The sequence below is a fragment of the Anolis carolinensis genome, chromosome 1 (genome assembly GCF_035594765.1).
Source record: "Anolis carolinensis isolate JA03-04 chromosome 1, rAnoCar3.1.pri, whole genome shotgun sequence".
Taxonomy (NCBI): Eukaryota; Metazoa; Chordata; class Lepidosauria; order Squamata; family Dactyloidae; genus Anolis; species Anolis carolinensis.
This window is the reverse complement of record NC_085841.1, coordinates 176,927,691-176,936,427: the sequence shown is the minus strand read 5'-3', so window position 1 is coordinate 176,936,427 and position 8,737 is coordinate 176,927,691. Positions and strand designations below refer to the sequence as shown.

Here is an 8,737-nt window from a genome sequence, read left to right as displayed (position 1 = left end):
TGAGCCATCTTAGCGACAGGACCCAAGTCTAAACATGAAATTCATTTATGTTTCATGCATGCTTTATGCACATAGGCTAAAGGTAATTTTATACTCAACATTTAAATAATTTTGCATATGAACAAAGTTTGTGTATTAAAGCATCAGAAAGCAAAGGGGTCATTATCTCAGCCACATATGTGGGCAATTTTGGAGTATTTCGGAGTTAGAAATTTTGGATAAGGGATGCTCAGCTTGTATTAGAGCTTTGCCAAAAATACATGCTCCATTTGTTGTATGAATAAATATGGTCCTTGTAGGTAGGAAAATGCTTTTGAAAAGCCTAGTGACTTCTAGCTTGATTTAAAGCATAGCTAAAGGACTCCTTCCTATTACAATGACAGGATTATCCCTAGCGGCTGGACCTTTACACTTACTACTTGGCTTAATCCCACTTTACTGCCTCAGGGCAGCACTGAAATCTCTACTGAAACTGAATTCTGTACAATCTGCATGCCATCCATCACTGAGATTCTGAGAGTCATATGTTTTAAGAGTTTTAATCTGCTCAGGGACACACTAACCACTGGGTTTAGCTTGACATACAGCTAAAAGCAGCGTCTCCACCCCGCCCCAATGTGCTAGATGCTAAGCACTAAAGTTGCAACTGCCAACTGTTCTTTTCCTCTCAATAGAAGAGCAACAGTGAGTTTTCTGAAAACAATACAAACAATGTCTTCACAACCTACCTGCAAAAACCACAGGTTCGGTGTGTAGGGTGCAAATTTTCCAAATAACCAGATAAGACATAGACGGGCTGAAGGCAAAATCAGAGGCTTTATTCTCAATGGCCAGAGAGGATGTCAGAGGAGACAATGCCCCAAAGAACTGACATATCTCAATTGCGAACATATAGCATTTTGAAAGCTATTCAAGACTGCTGTCTGGTTAGGATCCACTTCCTGATTGGTCCAACATCATTGCTGTTTGGTCCTCACCATGGCAGGAAAGTTTAATAAACTGTGATTGGATTATTTTGAAGATTGTGTCCATTTATTAATCCATTCCTGAAAGGGGTGTAACTGGAAAGGAATGTTGTGGGTCAAGTGATAAGCCAAATGGGTCTTGATATCTTTGTTCCTGTCAAAACAATGGGTGACAGTCCAGAGAGACAAAGTGTGCTTTAGGGTGTTGGCCATTTCAATGGGAACCCCATGGACAAGTCTGGTTTGGTGACATTCCCAGGAATAACTCAGATCATATCAAGATAAGACAGGAAAAGATCAAACTCACTGTGTGGCCCCTGAGTCTTCCTGATGCATTGTAGGGAATTATGAAAATTATGGGATTACATCCTGAAGTCTAATTTACAGTGGAACAACATTCCAGGGAAATTCATGAAAGGTTATTACAGGACAAATGGAAAAGGTGATGTGGATGTGCTGTATGTCTCAAAGGAGCCATATCTCATAATTCATAATTTAAAGGTCTAATTTTCAATAACATACTCATCTACCAAGTGCATATTAGGAGCACTGGTTCCCATTTATAAGAATCCATCTATTAAAATTTACAAAGGAGATTATTGGGACCAATTGCCAGGCTTGTAACCAAGGTGACCCCTTTGTGATAATGGGACCTTTCATACTACCTAGTTATAGCATTCTGATTCCACTTTAACTCTCATGGTTTCAACCTGTGGAATCCTGGAATTATTCATTGAGGGCGGGGCCTTTGGAACCCTCAACCAGAGAATTCACTTCTGAGGTCTTTGAAAAAACTATGCTAGGATATAGGAAGCAGCCACTGCAGCTACAGCACAATCATAATGGTATAATTCTAAGTTACGAAAGGCATCAAGAACCAGCAGTTGGGCAAAGGAATCAATGATTTCACATGTGTGTGTGCCACAATTAACCTGTTACTTTTGCACCAATCATTTCAGTATCAAGCACTCTTATCCAGTTCATGTTAAAATAAGAATCAAATTACTAAGACAGCAATGGAAAATTGTATTGGTTTGGGAATGCTACCACTATTTGAACTAGCTGATATTTTAGTTTTTGTTACAAATGCAACAGAACACTCTAAGGCAAGAAAGCCTCTAGCTATACCGAGCTCTCAGAGTAAAAAACTAAAATTTCATTTATCAAATTTATTGCATTAGTCATACAGTTCTGCTGTGAAACTGTGGGCAGTTTTACATTTCATCAAAGCTCAAAAGAAGAGAGCACTAATGAGGATGATAAGCTTTTCTATTTCTTTATCTCTTATGTAAGATCCAGATCACAGGGCAGGAAGGAAACAAAATTAAGTAATATTTTATTCTGTTATTTGCATAGTTTAGTAGTTAAGGAACTGACCTACTCAACCTTTGTTTCAGATATTACTCCTGCTGTGAATTCAGCACGTGGCCTTCAGGCAACCAACTTTCCCAGCTTCCACTAGAGAAATAAGATCCACTTGGAACATGCGGTCCATGCCAGAAGGTGGGGATGGGGTCCTCACGATAATACTTCCACCTTTGTTTAGATCATGAGCCATACCTGGTGGTAGTGCTCATTTTCCTTACCAGGTTGGTACTAGGATCATTGTAATGCAGTGTGTGTGGAGTTCTTTCTACATTTGTAGGTATACTAAGTATTCTTCTCGGTGGAGATTGAATCCTAAACCAAATAAGGGTTATTTACCATATTTTCTGGCATACAAGATGGGGCATATAAGATGACCCCCAACTTCTCGAGTTAAAATAACAGTATTTAGATATACTCACCATATAAGACTACCCCTCCAAGTTTGCCCATGCCTGGTGTAGCTGAAGCCCTCCAACCCCCACTCTCCAACCTCTGGACATTGGAGGGCAGCGGGGGGCAGGAGCCGCAGTGGGGCTTGCTGCTTTTTGTTTTGTCAGCCAAAAACCTCCTCCATGCTTCACCAGAGGCTCCTTCCTTCCCGCTGCCCTCCAACCCTCATGAAAGCTGGGGGTGGGCTTCGGCTGCGGCGGAAAGGAAGGAGCCTCTGGCGAAGCATGGAGGAGGTTTTTTGCTGACAAAACAAAAAGGCAGCAAGCCCCACTGGTGGCCGCTGCCCCCTGCCGCCCTCCAACCCCTGGAGGTCTTTGCTATGGGATCCTGGGACAACGAGGTGAGGCCTTGGAGGAGGAGGAGCTTGGCATGGTCATTGGAGAGGTCTGGCCCTCACCAAACTAAAACTTTCATGAATCCATAGCCAGCGTATAAGACGACCCCCAACTTTGGAGGAGATATTCCTGGGTTAAAAAGTCATTTTATACGCCGGAAAATACAGTATTTCTTCTGTTGTCATTTTCCTGTTTACTTCTGCTATTATACCATAGACTCAAATGCAGACGTGTTCTTTCCTTACCAAAGTAAAACGAGATAGTGAGAGTACATCCATGTTTCCTCCACATGCACTCTAGACATCCGTGAGGGAATATTTTAAGTATTGGTAAGGTTTTCATGGCTGGAATCACTGGAGAGTTGTGTGGCTTCTGGCTATATGACCGTGTTCTAGTAGCATTTTCTCCTGATGTTTCATCTGCATCTGTGGCTGTCATCTTCAGAGTATCCTCTGACAGCCACAGAAGCAAGCAAAACATCAGGAAAGATGCTGCTAGACCACAGTCGTACAGCCTGGAAACCACACAACACCCCAGTGATTCTAGCTGTGAAAGCCTTCGATAATACATTGACCATCCTATCTTGTTTGCTCTTCCTCATTCATAACTCTTGACTACACCCTAATGTTGGTTGGCCACACTGGTCCCATTTTTCATCTTTGAAATGATGGGGGGTATATTGATGACAGGCTGAAGTAGTTTGCTTTTTTCTAAGGCTGCATCTATACAAAATATTCTGGAGTAGTCCATTAGAAGATCTGTCTCAGACAAACCGCAAAGCATCCTAATCTGGTTTGCAGTCCAGATGGTCAGGCAGGTAGTCAGCACATGGCACAAATGCCCCGTCCTGCTGAGGATTGCTTTCACTGGTCAGAATAGTTCCCTGGCAGAGCCTCGCTGACAACAGGGCTTCTAGTGAGGTCACAACAAGGCATCCAGCCATCTGATCACCAGAAGCGAAAGGGACAGCAAAGAAAACAGCTTTTGGCTGGCAGATCAGTGCTAGGTCTTTTCGATGTAGTCATTGGATTCAACTTGATCCAGCTGTCCACAAATCAAAAACACCAGGGTCTACTCCAAAATTTCCTGGAAACTCTGGAATAACCTACAATTGTTCTTGTGATCGATTAACAGGTAGCAGCAGCACTTCTTCTGCAGAGCTGGCCAGACATCGTGTGAACCTTGTGCAGGGGGTTCAGCGGGTGAGTATGTTTTATTTAGACTGTGTAGACATGGTTATTTTGTTTCCTGGAAAAGTCAACATTCAATATCCTCATCTCCTCTCTCTCCTCTGCTGAGTTAACTGTGTGCTAACTACTTTTGCTCTTTGAACTCACTTCATCATTTCAGCAATGGTAGTAAGTTGAGAGCAAAAGGGGAAAGTGGAAGGAGGACATTCGAAAAGCATCTGAAAAAGCGAGGCGGAGATGCTTAGTCAGAACAGTTCCTGGCAAATCAGGGAGTTTGGAGAGTATGCACCAACAGTTTCGGGATAATGGTGACTGCACAGATGCCAATTTGTGCAATTCATGCCCAAGCAAGCTTTTTGTTTTAACACCAAAAGAACGTGTCCAGTTGTGTTGCCTCAAAGCTTCAAAGAACAGCCGTTTAGCTTTTATATAAATGGCAGAACAGAAGTGGATTTTTGTTTCTTTGCATTTTCTAAAAATCCATGCACTTTCTGAATAATTCAGAATAACTGGCCACTGGATGTGACCAATTTCCCACCACTGTTATAAATATTTCATTGAGCTCAATAGAATTCACTTCAAAGTAGATACAAATAGGGCCCCATATCCTTTTTCTGCCTCTATTTGCACAGATGTTGATTGTTGTGTCCATCCTTCTTCCTTGAACTGTTCTCATTATCTACAAGTTTAAGAGGTCAGACCAGGCCTTCAATCTCAGAGGTTGTTTTGTTTGCATTTTCAAGTGACATCTGCTTGGGGGAAGATCAGCTGCATGCCCCAGCAACCAGAAAGGGCATTTTTTTAAAGAGAGAAGGGATAAAACCTCCAGAGGCATCCTCCTAATCTCAAAAATCTTGTTTGCCAGTACATCAGAGCAAAGATTAGCTTTGTTTGCTCAAGAAACAAAACAGTCTATAGCAGACGTTCCAGGCTGGTGTTTCTGGCTTAATATCCCTTTTACAAAACAAGGCTAAGAGTTTATTTGGTCACGGTATGTTATATGTAGATTTTGAGACTAAAACAGGAATTGTTTCACTCTTCTTCTACTTTTGTTGATCAGCTAGTTTTACACATATTGCTGTCCCCATACTTCTTTCAGATAAGATTACTTTCTTCTCAGTCTTACATCCTCACAGAAGAGCAAGTAAGCCATGAATTGGAATCAATGTGCATTTTTATTAGAGCGGAGTTTGGTGGGAAAAGTAAATAAACAATATCTCTATTGTTCATATTATTGTGTGCCTTCACGTTGTTTCTGACCTATGGCGACCCTAAGGCAAACCCGTCACAGGGTTTGAGAAGAGGTTTGCCATTACTGCCCTCTGAGGTTGAGAGAGTGTGATTTGTCCAAAGTCTTGCAGTGGATTTCATGACTCAGCGGGACTTCAAAAGCTGGTTTCCAAAATCATTGGATAATGCTCAAGCAACTGCACCATCACATCATCATGCATTTTCATAGTGTTTGCATTATCACAGCAAAAAAATGGAGGATCTGTTCAAAGATACTTTTTATCTTGTACTGACTTCAATCATAGTTTTGTTCATGTTATTTTGGCTAAAAAGATATAAATCCATCAACCAGGAAAGGAAAACATGTGGCTGCCAAGAGCTCTCTGGAGAATTCTTGGCAATTGAGTGTCTCTGCCTCGGCCCCCCTCCTTCCTCCACATCCACAGGCTGAGAAGAGATCCAAGGAAGAAGAGGGACGGAGGAAAAAGCCCAAGGGGCCGTGGGTTTGCCCATGCCTACACTATCTGGAGCATTATTCTACCACTGGTCAGCTAAGGATAGCTTTGACATTTTGTGATATATTATTCTCAGCCTCTTTGTTTGTTTCTTTTTTTTTAAGAAAAAGTCTTTATTGTAAAGATAAGGGAAATATTCCACTGCTATTCAAAAAACCATGCATGTCCAAGTTCTTATCTTGAAGTGGAACTGCCAAGATCAAACTATACAAGAAATGCTGAGTATCTCCAAGAACAATGATTGAAGAATGAAGAACTTCCTCCAGTATCAGAAGGAAATTTTCACAAGCCACCCAGCTCTCCTGGGAAAACCAGAATGAGGGAACCAGCAACCAAATGTGCAACAGCATGACAGGGCAAGACTGTAAGAGCAGGCTAAGCAAAGGTCCACTCACTTCAGTTTTGAACTCTTATTTGGCAATTCAGATTGGGCCCCTATTTGATTCAGACCTAGTTTAACACACTGCAGATCCTAAATCCCAAATGAGACTTCGAGATCTAAATATGTGGGTCTCCTGTTAATGTACACTGGGAAAACAAAACAGAATGTTGGTGAAATTCTGTCCAAAGAGTGGAAGTGAAAATTTGAATCAACCCGACTGGAAAGAAGGAATTGTCCTTAGCAGCTAAGCTCTATCAAACATTAATGGAATGGAGACGGAATTTATTTCCAGCAAGTGTGTGTTGCTTCTGTTCCTTTTGTGTTCCACTATGTTAATCATCAGGATAAGACTTTCCCAAAGGCATCCGATCCTGCCCAATTTTAGAAGCTAAACAGGGTCAACTCTGGTTCATACTTGGATAAGAGATTGCCAACAAATACTAGGTGATATAGGTTATGTTTCAGAGGAAGGAACTGGCAAAAAACATCTCTGAGTATTCCCTACCTAAGAAAATCCTATGAAATTCATGGGGCTGACAGAAGTCAACACACAACGTAAGGAGCCATGCACATAAGACTCTCGTTTTCCGTTTTAAAAATATATCTTTCTTCATTCTCCCTCTTTTGCAATGCATACTTCACCTCTCTATCTCTGCCAAAACTGTGACCTTTAACTGAACTTAAAACTGTTTTCAGAAAAATAAATAGTTCTTCCTAAGGCCACATTGTAAAGGTGAGGCGCTTTCATCAGATCTATTCTCAAGCCAAGCATTCTTCCTAAAATAGCCCCATTAATTAAAAAAAAAATCAACCCTTTGAAAATGCCCTAGGCACATTCTTTACCATAAATAAATCTCAATGTACACAGATATTCCCATGTTATCTTGGCATTTTCACAGAAAGAAAGTAATATTGGATAATAGGCTATTTCAGATTTATCTGGACCCCCTGGCTGCCGATTCGAATCCAACCCGGGGAGAGCGCGGATGAGCTCCCTCTATCAGCTCCAGGTCCATGTGGGGACATGAGAAAAGCCTCCCACAGAGATGGTCAAAACATCAAAACATCCGGGCGTCCCCTGGGTAACATCCTTGCAGATGGCCAATTCTCTCACACCAGAAGTGACCTGCAGTTTCTCAAATCGCTCCTGACATAAAAAAAAAAAAGGTTTTATCTCAATTGGACCATTCAGAACCCTTCTGACTGGAAGAGGTCCCCTGCTACTTCCCAAATCTTTCACATTTATTTTAAGGACTGTATCCCACAAAGGTGGCAAATTAGCATCAAAGCAGGACTGCTGCCTTTAATGATAGTTTCTTTAGCATGATGCTGGGCTCAACCTGTTTCCAGTTGGCCACCTCTCCCTTGCTATTCACAGAAAACCCAGGAATGGTTTTGGCCCTTATTGTTGGAATTCAACAATGTTATACCTAAGAAAATAGTTCTCATGTTGGGAAATGGATAGATCAGTAGGTAGGGTTGAGAGAGTTTGGTAGGGAAGCCCATTGCTTGACTCAGCGTCTCTGTCTGACTGTCCTGCCCCCACCTTTGATGTTTAGACAAATATTCTTAGAGCAATTCCCTACTCAAGTTTCCAGGCCCCTTCCTGAAATTTTCCATTCCTTTGTTCTCCCAGATCAAGCTTTGCCTAGTTAGAGGAAGGATCCTCAGTCTCTTTACAATTAGTTATGTAGTTCTTTTGAATAAAGCTTTTGAAACTTTAACTGATGTCCTTGCTCCTTAATTGTTCCTCATAGTTCCTCCTAATATGAGCAACTCTCTGTTAACACTTACACGTATCATGCAATATATCTGCTGCCAGCACAAAAGTGATTCAAGGGGTGAGTGTCCTCCTTTCATACTCTCTCCAAGCAATAAAGATTTAAAGTTTTGTTTTGTTTTGTTTTGTTTAAGTAAACTTCACTGAGATTGCAAAGTTGCTTTTACAAACTTTTTTTTTTTAAATTGATGGAGTAGAAAAACTGTGGGAGGATTGAAGATACAGTTGCAAGACCACATATTGGCAAATTATCACTTTTCCATTACTACAGATAGGTGCAATCCTGGAGGTTGCTGATATCTATGAATGCTGTGGAGTCTGGCTTTGTGCGATAAAGTCCATCTGGTGAACAAACAGGATCCCACTAGAAACAGTAGTAGTGTGTTGCTGGCCTGGCTATTAAATCTTCTTGCACATTTCCAGAAAACCAAAGATCTCAAGGCCTCATTTCTCTTTCCAGATAACTTCTCAAAAGGATGGGGGAAATGAAGGAATTTCTGCTATTGTGAAATGGTTTATTTT

The 8,737-nt window shown here is 41.3% G+C and overlaps 1 long non-coding RNA gene across 1 annotated transcript; it reads left to right on the top strand.

The window, feature by feature from the left end:
• Nucleotides 1–2,154: 2,154 nt before the first annotated feature.
• On the top strand, nt 2,155–8,159 carry LOC134293182 (uncharacterized). The gene is made up of 2 exons (XR_010000181.1): nt 2,155–2,554; nt 4,253–8,159. It is a non-coding gene; the product is annotated as an uncharacterized LOC134293182 (long non-coding RNA).
• Nucleotides 8,160–8,737: the final 578 nt, after the last annotated feature.